The sequence below is a fragment of the Pinus tabuliformis genome, chromosome 2_1 (genome assembly GCF_031772625.1).
Source record: "Pinus tabuliformis cultivar Carrire ecotype Pingquan chromosome 2_1, CPIR1, whole genome shotgun sequence".
In the NCBI taxonomy this organism is placed as follows: Eukaryota; Viridiplantae; Streptophyta; class Pinopsida; order Pinales; family Pinaceae; genus Pinus; species Pinus tabuliformis.
The window spans coordinates 450196936-450208447 of NC_142299.1; the positions used below are offsets into that span (position 1 = coordinate 450196936).

Below are 11512 nucleotides of genomic sequence, written 5' to 3' on the forward strand. Positions count from 1 at the left end.
AGAAGGCCTGACTGATCTGTGGAGTCGCTAGCTCCTGTTTATTGTCCAGTTGATTAATGTCTAAGGCTTGAAAATTAGTTTTGGACATCAGTTTGGCTAAACCTTGTCCCTTTATGAGCTTGGTAGGCTTGATTTCAATGTCATACTCAAGGATGTTGGCAATCCATTTGCCTCTTTTGCCTTCTATGCCCTCTTGAGTTAGGATGTCTTTTACAACAACATTTGGCACATAAGCAATCACATGTGAATATAAAATGTAAACTCTGAAATCTTTGATTGCTTTAACAAGGGCATATGCTTGCTTCTCTATGATTTGATACTTCAAGGGCGCATCTTTAAGGGCTCAGCTGAAAAATGCAATTGGCTTTTCATTTCCCTGGTCATCTTTCTGTAATAGGACAGAAACAATGGTGTGTTGGGAAGCAAATGAAAAAATGATAAAATCCTTATCAAATTGAGGACTTGTGAGGACTGGGGCTTGGGATAAGGAAGATTTTATGCCTTCAAAGGCTTTCTTGGCCTCTAAGGTCCATTTTACCTTGGAATCCTTCTTTAACATGTTATTTAGCATTCTTATCAGCTCGGCCAAGTTTGGGATGAATCTCCTCAGGAAATTGATCTTTCCTAAGAAAGATTGCAACTCTTTGATGTTTCTTAGATAAGGGATTTGGAGAATGGCTTGGATTCTTCCCAGATCTATTCTAATTCCATCTTTTGAAATGATATGGCCTAGCAATTTGCCTTCTTCTAGGCTGAAGAGAGACTTCTTGGGGTTCAAGGAAATGCCATATTTCCTACAGGTTAGGAATACTTGCCTTAAGTGTTTAAGGTACTCTTGATCAAATTTTGAGAAAGGAGTAAGGTCATCAAGGTAAAATACCAAAAAAGTCATGGATTTCCTTAGCAAATGCAATGTCCATGGCCCTTTGAAAGGTAGCACCTGCATTCTTTAGCCCAAAAGGCATTTTCACATATTTAAAGGTTCCCCACAGTGTTGTAAAGGCTATCTTGTCTTGGTCATCCGGGTGAACAAGTATTTGATTAAAACCTGAAAAGCCATCTAGCAAAGAAATTCTTGAAGACCCCACTACTCTTTGTAGAATATGGTCCATCTTTGGCAATGGGTAGTGGTCTTTAAGGGAGACTTGGTTCAGATTTCTTAAGTCCACACATAGTCTAATCTCACCTGTCTTCTTCCTTGTGGGCACTAAGTTAGATACCCATTCTGAAAATCTAATGGGTGCTATAACTCCAGCTTCAAACATTCTCTTCACTTCTTTCTCAATTAAAGGGAGAAGCACATGATTGATTCTCCTTAGCTTCTGTTTGAAAGGCTTTTGATTTGGCTTTAAGGGAATGGTATGTTGAATAATAGAGGTGTCATAGGACTTGAGGTCCTCATAACTCTAGGCAAAGACATCTTGGAATTCTTTAAACAAGTCGACATATTTTGGTTTTTGATCAGGAGGCAAAGATTTGGACAGTTTAATCATTTTGGGCTTCTCTGCTGTCCCAATATTACAGTCTTCCATAGCAGCATTTAATGGTTGCATCTTTGGCTTTTTGGGGACATCGTTTGAATCAAATATGTCTTCTAATGGAGTGAGGCCAGCAGGCAGAAAATTGTCTTTTAAATCAATGATTTCGGCCTCTGTTTCAGCTATTTCTTCTAAATGCATTTGCTTCAGCTCTTGCATGTTTTTCTCATCAAAAATGGTTGGGTGCAGCATTTGATTTGCTGCTTCAGCTGTTATAGTTTGCTCATTTTGGCTCATTTGCTGTTGTGGGTCATCCATGGCATCTTCATCAATGTTTAAGCTTGAGAATTCTTGCTGTAAAGTGAGGAAATTGTTAATTTGTGCATCACTTTCAAAGACTTGCCAGTCTTTGACATTGTTTGGGACAACAGGCCTGTGCTTTATTTCAGCTGAGAAATGGTGATTGGGCTCAAAAGGTAGCTTACAAGTGCTAGCAAAAGTAGCTAGGCTGTGTGCATGTAGATTATGGCTTCTTGGAATTTTGGCAAGCTTGCATTCGGTGAAGGTGTCAAGTATTTCTGTGGCAGCAGTCCTATAAGCTCTTAGCCTATTGTCATTGGTAACAAAGTTGCCTTTCATTTGTTGTATGATTAAATTGGAGTCACCTAGAATGGACACCTTTGCAGCTCCTAGAGCTTTGAGCAGTTTAAGGCCTAAAAGGAGAGCCTCATACTCTGCCATGTTTTTGGTGCATTTGAAATTCAATCTATAGGCATGGCCTTCTAAATGATTGTTATGTGTGTTGTGAATCCATATTGCTGCCCCTGCTCCTAGCTTATTAACAGAACCATCAAACTTTAAATACCATTTAATTTCTTGCTTGTGGTTAGTATTAAGAGTTTCAGTCATTTTAGGAGTGGGAAAATTTGAATTTTCTATTTTATTGAGTTCCTCTTGTGTGCTGGTTGCATTGATTGTTTTGACAGTTTCATGGGTATGGGCAACCGATTCCTCATTCATGCATGTTTCTTGTTCTGAAGCCAAAGGCTTATCATCAGTGGGAGGAGACATATCATCATTAAACAAGATAAATGAATCCATATCCGAATGGATGGAATGAATTGGAAAGTTTTGGGGCTTTTCCTCACTACTTACCACATATTTAATAAGTGTTTCCCTATACAATCTCTTTGGTTGCCCAAAGACTGATATAGTGGCATAAGAGAGGTCTAGTTGGAGATATCGTTGGAGTTTTGCTCCCCAAGATATTGATAAGAGCATGCTATACTTTGGTGGAATGTTAGCAACCACCACATCCATTAGGATTGTTTTGTTGGGAAACTGGACCAAAGATACACAAAGGTCTTTGATTAAGCCTAAACACTTGACCTGACTAGAATCAAATGAGAATAAGTCTTTGTAGGGTCTAGTGACATCAAGGTTTAGCTTCTCCATTACAGCTTTGGGCATTAGATTGTGTGAAGCACCTGAATCAAACGTAGCATTGTTCAATACTTTATCATGAATGTGCAAACTGACATAAAAGGGTAAAACAGCTCCATATCCTGATTTACCATTGAATTCAAGACCAAAAAGTAATTCAGGTTGATCATCTAAGACATTAACATCATCCCTGTTCTCTGGCATTTGCAGTGATCTTTTGATTTGCTGTCTGTACACATCATGTTTGGAAAGCTCAGAGAGAGGAATAGATATCTTTAATTTACCAATTTCTGCTTCTAAATCAAAAGGTTTTTCTGACTGAGTTTTAGTGTTATGAATGGCAGATTTTCCCTTTTCAATTGTATCTTCAGTGATCTTCTCTTGGTTATCAGTGATTTCTTGAGACTTTTCTGTTTTGGGAAGGCTGTCAGGAGTGCTGTTTGCATTGTCTTTTGAGGGAAAGGATACAAAAGGCTACTTTTTAGAGGGCTACATGTCAGATACATCCTCTATGGTCACTTCTTTTAATTTTGGGTCTATTTTATCAGCAGGTTCTGTGCTAGCGGCCTTGTCTTTTACTTTCTTAGGCTGCTTGGCATCCTTTGGCTTGATGGGATCAGACACATCAATGGTTCTTGTTCTCAATTTGTATTGTTTATGGACCTCATATACTGCTGCATCATAGCCTTCTTTGAAGTCAAATGACTCTCCAGACTTGGTTTGGAATTGATTAATATCATGGTCATCTTAGTCTTCTTGGGTTAGAAAAACTTGTTGCTCACTCTTCAAACCCATCAAGTTGATATGAGAGTCCTCGGTTGGCTCACTAGATGTTGATGCTTCGGCATAGTTTTCATGAAAATGAGGTCTTATATCATGGTCAGGACTTGCCCTTCCAACATTTGGGTTTTGGTTTTTCCTAAAGTTTGGATTTCTGATAGGATTGTTTTGCTGTCCTTCCCATGAGGCTTTTCTTTCAATAGTTCCCATTCTATTTTCAAAGTTGTCCATACCTTTGATGATTGTATCCAATTTTTGCTCAAAGGCTGAAGGTTCATCTTTAAAAGTAGTTATTCTCTCAGCTCTTGCTCTATTTCGTTTGGCAATTAGATTTGCCTCCACACTAACAGCTATATTCTGCATCTCTGCTAAGGTTTGAGGGGCTCTTTCCTTTAACTGATAAGCCATGTCTGAATCAAATCCATCAGGGAATTTGTATAAAGCTAAATCAGGTGGAGGTCTAAGGTTTTGTGGAATAGCGTTGTAAACATTGTTAAACCTGGCACAATAGTCTAAGACAGCTTCTTGAGGGCCTCTTTTGATAGTGTCATATTCAGCTAGAGTGTGCAGTGGATCTTTCCTTTTCTCCCATCTGTTAAGAAATGTTTGGTAAAGGGCCTCTAGGTCAGCTATGGAATTTGCAGGGAGAGCTCTAAACCAGGGCCTTACATCACTTGTTAAACTTTGGACAAAAATCTTCATTCTTACGTGATCATCATCTATTTCATAACTCTCAAAATAATCCTGCATTTTCTTGGTATGTTGCAGGGCTATGCAAGAACCAGTACCATCAAAATATGTGATTTTGGTTTGATAATCCTGAGGCATAGCCCCTGGATTTGCAGGTAACTGTAAAGGTGCATATCTGTTAGCCATATTTACAGGGATAAGTGGAACAACAGGGATAAATGGAACAGCTGGAACAGCTGTAACAACAGTGGTGGTAGTGGTAGTATGTGCAGTGAATGGAGGTGTGGAAAAGGTGCTTGGAGAAGTGGATGACGAACAAGGGGAAGTAGGGTTTGAACGAAACAAAACTTTGACAGGGGTTGGAAAACAGCTTAGCTGAACTGTTTCAGGACTAGAACCAACAAACTCTTCTTGGTTTTGTTCGCTAAGGTTTCTAGGGATCAAATTGGGATTTTCAAAAACAGCTGGTGGATTTGGGTCTAGATTTGACCTAGTATAATGTGTTTTCTTCTTGGGAGCCAGCTTCTAACTTGTTTTTTGGAATCTTCTGAATAAGTCCCCAGTGGAGTCGCCAATGATGTTATCACTCAGGTTGTCCCTTGGCTCCTTAAGGGATACGACCAAGGTAACCACAAACCAATCTTTGGACTGTAGGTCCTAGCCTACCTGCAATTAGAGAGGGCTCTCTCTTTATAATTTAGCTTTGTTTTGGGTTGATTTTAGGCTAGTTATGATGTTCTTGGGTGTTGTTTTGATTTTGGTGGGAAAGAGGATTCTTTCAAGTAGAGTTGGGATGCATAGTGTGAGAAGTTCAAACCATTGGGAATGGAGTCATGGATTAGGGCTTGATGTTGCGTTTTCTTGGTCACAAGAGGAATACAGAGCAGGATAGCTACAAATAAAACAATACCAATTACTGAAAAAGATGGAATGAAGGCCAGAGATGAAAGGCAACTAAGAATCTTTCATCAGCTAGCAGAGAAGGAAGGTGAATGAATGTTTCCTAGGAGCAGTTAAGGATTCCTAAATAACAGTCATATGTGATGGAATTAGTGTAAATATGAGCCAAGGGGTATTCATATTCATAGCTAATTCAGAGGAAAACATATAGAAATAACAAGAACTGAGCATAGAGTGCAGTTAAGCAAATCCTAAGCTATTCTTCTTGCTATTTGGATCATGACACATAGACGATATAGCAAACATTAAACTGAAAACAGAGGTGAGAAACACTTATTGAGACATGCAGTAGCATAGGAATTCCACAGTCACTCTTCAGCCATGAAACCACAATAGATAGTTCAAAATCCAAGCATTCCAGTAGTCTTTGATTATAGATGCTTTCCAAGTATACAACGCAAGTCTAAACTCTAGATTATCAACCAACCAACCCTTTAAACAATGAACAGGGTGGTTTATATAGAGAAAAAATCTACAAAATATCTACAACAGCAGATCTTAAATAGATCTGAGGGAAATGAGTTCTTTAATCTAATCTTATCCTGAAATTAATGCATAAGTATCTATCTAATGCTGCGCTGGGGGCAACCGCCTCAAAAATGAGCTGACATCTGTCCTTGTGGCTCTGTGCTGTTCATTTAGCCATAACTACGCATTGGTCTCTGATCCGCACTTCTTAGTCGGTTCTGCTGCTCTTAGGTGGCTTTAATATGCACTGATCTTGATCTGATGAGCCTTAATGGGCTTTCACCGCTTTCTTTGACTTTGATGGAGGCCTTTAATGTTCACCTGCTTTGGTATTGTCAATCTGATACTCTTTGCCGCTTCATTGATACTGTTTAACTGAATCTGGGCTTTATCTTTCCTTTGATACTCTTTAAACTATCAAATCGCCCCTTTTCTGCCCTTTCGAGGCAAAAACAACTGGTGCAAATGCTTTCCGTGGCCCTTGGGGTGCTATCGACGCTTGGCCGATCAAAACAATGCTTAATCTGGAGAAAACTACCAAACAGAGGAGGATCTGCAACCTCATAACTGTGCTGAGGCCGAGCTAGCTTTCTGGAGCAAAACGGGGCTTTGGAGCGATCAAAAAATGGCTTAGAAATGCATGAATTCCCTTATCGGGAGCGCGTACAGGCATATATGTGAAAATATGAAAAAATGCTGCCTTTTCCTTTATAACAGGCAAAATGCCCATTTACATGCAAAAATCGCAAAAATCCGGAGCGGGAGCGACACTGTAGCAAAGATTAAATCCTGGCCGTTGGATCTGGCGCAAGCCGATCCAACGGCTGGTGCTAAATCAGCAATCAGTGGATCGGCGGTCCAAACACATAAAACCTCCGATGGAGCGATATAGCCCATGGACCCGAAAATGCATTAAGGCCCTCTTTTATTTGAAATCGGGTTCGGCGCATCGGCGAACCCAAATCGGTGGATTTACAATGAAACGGGTCCGCGGACCCGAAAAACCCTTCAAAACTGTTTCTTATAGCTTTTCGGGCCACGAAAAGGAGCGTACAGTACTACCCCTTTTCGGACCCGACACACTTTAGGCTCTATTTTATTGTTTTTCGGCTTCGGAATATCGGAGCACTCCCTCTTTGTCATACAGAAGGGCCTTTTCAAACCCGAAATATATATATGCCGTGCTTTATAACTTTTTGGCTCCGCTGGTCGGAGCCACATATGGGAATGATGCGATTAAACATAGGCCGTTGATTAGCGGGCCCGAATGGGTGGCTGAGATTAACTCGGCATTTCGGCAATCGGTGGGGCGAAGGGTTTACATATATGCGATTGCCGAAATGGGCGATCGCCGAAACGATCTGGACCGTTGATCTGGGCGAGACGATGGACGGCTGCAATTTGGTCGTTGTTTCACTATTGGGGAATTTGCGATAAGGCTTGCGATATATGAAAATGCAGGGTTCTTACGTTATAACTCAAGTTTTATAAAAAACTTAAGTTTGAACGATAAAGCGGGGATATGCGGTATATATGGAAATGAAGCATTGCGATAGCGATATCGCATCAGCAGAGGGGGATGGGGGTATACATATGGGCCAACAACCATTGTGACTGCCAATCGCCGAAATCGCATCGGCGAAGTGATATCGGACCATGCGTAAAAGGGCCAACAATGCCATTGCCACCTCCGACAGCGATATCGCTTCGGAGGGGGGGAAACTTTGATCGGAAGCATGTTTTATAATTCGGCCAAGGCATAATATGATCGGAGGAATGATTTCGCAATCGGAACGAGTCCAATGCGATTGGAAGAGGGTTTTTGAAGCAAAAATGAGGGATTTTTACATCGGAGGAAGGGTTTAGTGCATTTAAAAGGGTTTTTAATGCATCGGAAGGGTTTTCATGCCTTGAAAAAGGTTTAACGAAATCGAAGGAAGGTTGTTAATGCATCGGAAGGGGTCCGAAGCATGGAAAGAGGGTTTTTATGAAGTCGGAAGGGAAAATATGAGATCGGAGGTGGACTTTCCTGCATTTGAAGGGGTTGTTAATGCATCGGAAGGGGTCCGAATGCATAGGAAGATGGTTAAGGAGGAAAAAGAGGGTTCTTTCCAAGTTTCAGGAAAACTTAGCAATTCCCAAGCATACTGATGGTTATTTTTCAACAAGAGGGAGGGGATATATACATAGAGGAGTTTTATACATATTTTAGTAAGGGGAAGGGAGAATTCATGGGATTTATATAATAATGTTAGAAGTTAATATGGATTTTGATCAGAAAAGCGCTAAGGATAGAAATCTTAGGCTTCAAAGGGGAAATAGGACTTATAGAATGAGATATGAGCACTCCTAAGTAAAGTAGATCTCTGCTTAGGCAAATGTTTATGGAACATGATGAAACTAAGAGATGTCAAGCAGATCTTGACCTCTTTGGGGGAATTAGTGAGTGATTTGGGGGCAAGGAAGAAGGGGAAGTTAGTCATGCCTCGCTTGAGCTGCTCCAAATGGATTTTGCCTTGTACTTGTGATATGAATAGATATAACACTTGAAAACACAAAACGGATCACAATCATTGATTCTGCAACCTCAAAACTACCTACCCATCCTACTTACCTAACATTTTCTCTTCTTTTTGGTTGGGTGCACTTGAACTAGCAAACCCAGCTTTACAACTTTCCTTTTGGCTATCCTCCTATCTAAATCTGCCCTTATAGCTTCCAGGGGCTCAGATTAAGCTGTTGAGCACCCTTGTTTCTCTACCTATCTACAATCTGCTAAGATTAAATAGTTTGGACAAATATTCATTCTCTATCTTCTAAAACAAGCAATTTAAACCTAGGGAAGCCAAGATTAAGCTGTTTGGCTTTCCCTTAACTTTAAAACTCTTCAAAAATGGTATGACTCTTAAAAAATGGAACTTCTTGGAAATATGGAACCTTGCAGCATGAAAAGATGACATATTTGGCATGTAAAAAAATCAATCATGAAATATGACAACCTATTGCAATAGGAGGCTAACAACTTCCATCATAGGAAGCTTAGAGCAGCCCTTGAAATTGAAAAGCGTGCTATTAATCTTAATAGGGACCATGGTTGGAATTAAGTAGAGGTTGGATTCCCACCCTCTCTTCGTAATTTTTTAAATTATTATATATATAATAATAACTAATTTATTTATTATTTATACTTTTATAGTGTAATATATAGCTTTTTTACCTCCCTATTAAAATATTTTTTTTTTTCTCGGTAAAAACTAATTCTATTAAGAGAAGGTATAATACAGCAAGAAGATACAGCCAAGAGAAGCATGAACACAGGCAGCCAGAAAGGATAGGCTTTCCACCTCGGCTCCTAGAAGAAGAGAGATAGAGTAGACCTGAGCAGGAAGTAACTGGAAGAACAGGGGAGTAAAAGCAGAGCATAGGATTGTACCCAACATGGGAGTAGTCAACTATGTGGCATTTTTTCCCTTTCTTTTTACCAACTTTGACCCATTCAGGAGGGCACTGTTGAGCTGACAAGATTTGCAAACTGAGCTGGGCTGACTGAGAGGTTTCCTTGTCTGAATCTGAGGTAGAGGATTCATGATTTCTTTTCTGAGAGATTGGTTGGACGGACAAATTTTCAGGCTCAGCCGAGGGCGGATCCTGTGCCATCTTTGCTGCCACTTCTTCCTCACTCCCCTCCTCTTCATCCGAGCTGAAATCAAAATCGTCCATGGGGGGAGGGTCATGAGGCTTCCAGCTTTTGGATTTCTGCTTAGGATTGGCTTTCTTCTTTTGGGCACACATCGAGGGACAAGAGCTCTGAAGGTGCCCTGTGTGATGGCAGTTGCGGCAGCGGAAGGCTGTGTTCTCGTAATCCAGGTTCTGAGTCCAATGGAAGTCTCCAATTTTGAGATTGATCTTGTCAGGGAGACCTTTGCTCATGTCTATTTCTGCACAGATTCTGGCAAAGGTGTATAGGCCCTTTTCCCCTCTAGAAGTGTCTGTGTCTAGAAAGCGGCCTAGAGAGTTGCCGATCCCTTGGAATATAGCAAAGTGCCATAGATGCGACGGGATATTAGGAAGTCTAACCCAGATTGGGAGCTTGGTGATGATTGTTGTAGATGGATCGAAGTCTAGGAACCAGGGGGTGAGGAATAAACCTGCTGAGCCCCAAAAACATGGTCCTGCTTTTAAAGCTTTTTGGTAGTCCTCCTCAAAAGCAAACACTATAATGAAAAAGGCCTTTGAGCATAACATAGCCTAACAATTGTTGGTCCAGTTAGATTGAATCCACTGGTAGAGGTCTGCTGTGCGTGGCCATAGCCCATTGAGCCTGCAAATAATTCCATGCTCTGCATACTTTTGGGTTTGTTCATCCAGCGTTGGATGCGCTATTTCAATGGAGGGGGTTTCCTCCAGTTTGTCCACCAAAAATGGTTTGGGAGCCTGAACTGGTGGAATTGTTTTCTCCTGATTCTGTGCATGGACAACATATTTGTATGAAAATGCCTTGGCTGAGGATGACTGTCCTACAGCTCCCCCTCTCAAATGAAGGGCAACAATAATGGAGGCATTTCTCTTAATGCTGTAAAAAGAAAGGGGGTAGAGATCCTCAAGTTGTTTACCTTCGTGGAGAAGTCGTTGAGCTGCAGAGGGTATCCCCAGCTTGAGTTCCAGAGCATGCTTGAGGTTCTGCACTAGATCCGATGAGCTCACCCACTGTAGCAGGGTTTTGCCAGAGATGAGCCTGATTTGGATTTGAAATGAGGCAGAGAAGTCAGAGATCCGCTTTCCTCTGCAGATTTGAGACGAGAGGAGGCAGGGGCTTTGAGGGGCTGTCTTTCCCTGAACTTGCCGCAGGGGCTTGTGAGGAGATAATGGGAGCATCCTGGCATCATTGAGTTTGTTATTGCTTTCCGCCCCAAAGAGCTTCCAGTTACTCCATCCAGGCGGATCCAGGGAGCGGAAGGAGTTCTGATGTTTAAAAGCAGAGCATTCTTCCAGAATAAAATATGTCCTTCCAAGAACCACCGCTTGAGGAGAACCAGGAATAAAATCTGCGTGTTCACCCTTGGCCGTTGCGTCTACAATCTGAAGGGGGCGGCAGGAGCAGGAAACAGCATCCGAGGGCCGAGAACTGGCAGCCCCAAAGTCCCGAGCGGAGCATAAAAGAGTGCAGGGGGCGCTCAGAGGAGATTGGAAAGCAAGCTGTTCAATATTGATGGAGGAAACCCGCATTTCATGACTAAAACACACATCACCAACATCCGCAAGGTCGAGCAAGACCCCGAAAGCGGCCGAAGGAAGGGAGGCGATGGCATGTCTGCTAGGGTTCATCGGCAGCATGTCTGCTAGCTTTTCAACTATCACCTCCCTATTAAAATATTATCCAATATGGCTTATAATATTAATTCTAGGATTCAAGGGGCATATGATGAGATAAGAATGTCATCTGGAGTTTTATGTTGGCGGGAGCGGACAATGGAGGGCGAACAACGATCAGCGCAGACAGTGGCAGACAGAGAGCCCTATGAAGGGCGGTAGAGGAGGGGGCTCCACTCCCTCCTACAAGGAGGTCGTGGCCAGCAGAGGCAAGAAGCCTCTAGAAAATGCTAGGGGAACAGGGGTGGAAGGAAAAAGAATTACAGAAGAGGAAACAAAAGAACCCATAGATAAGGATAAATATGGCACAAAAGACAAAGAGG

The 11512-nt window shown here is 41.6% G+C and overlaps 1 pseudogene; it reads right to left on the bottom strand.

The window, feature by feature from the left end:
- Nucleotides 1-11153, bottom strand: part of LOC149200866 (ISWI chromatin-remodeling complex ATPase CHR11-like) — a 45739-nt pseudogene extending 34586 nt beyond the window's left edge.
- Nucleotides 11154-11512: the final 359 nt, after the last annotated feature.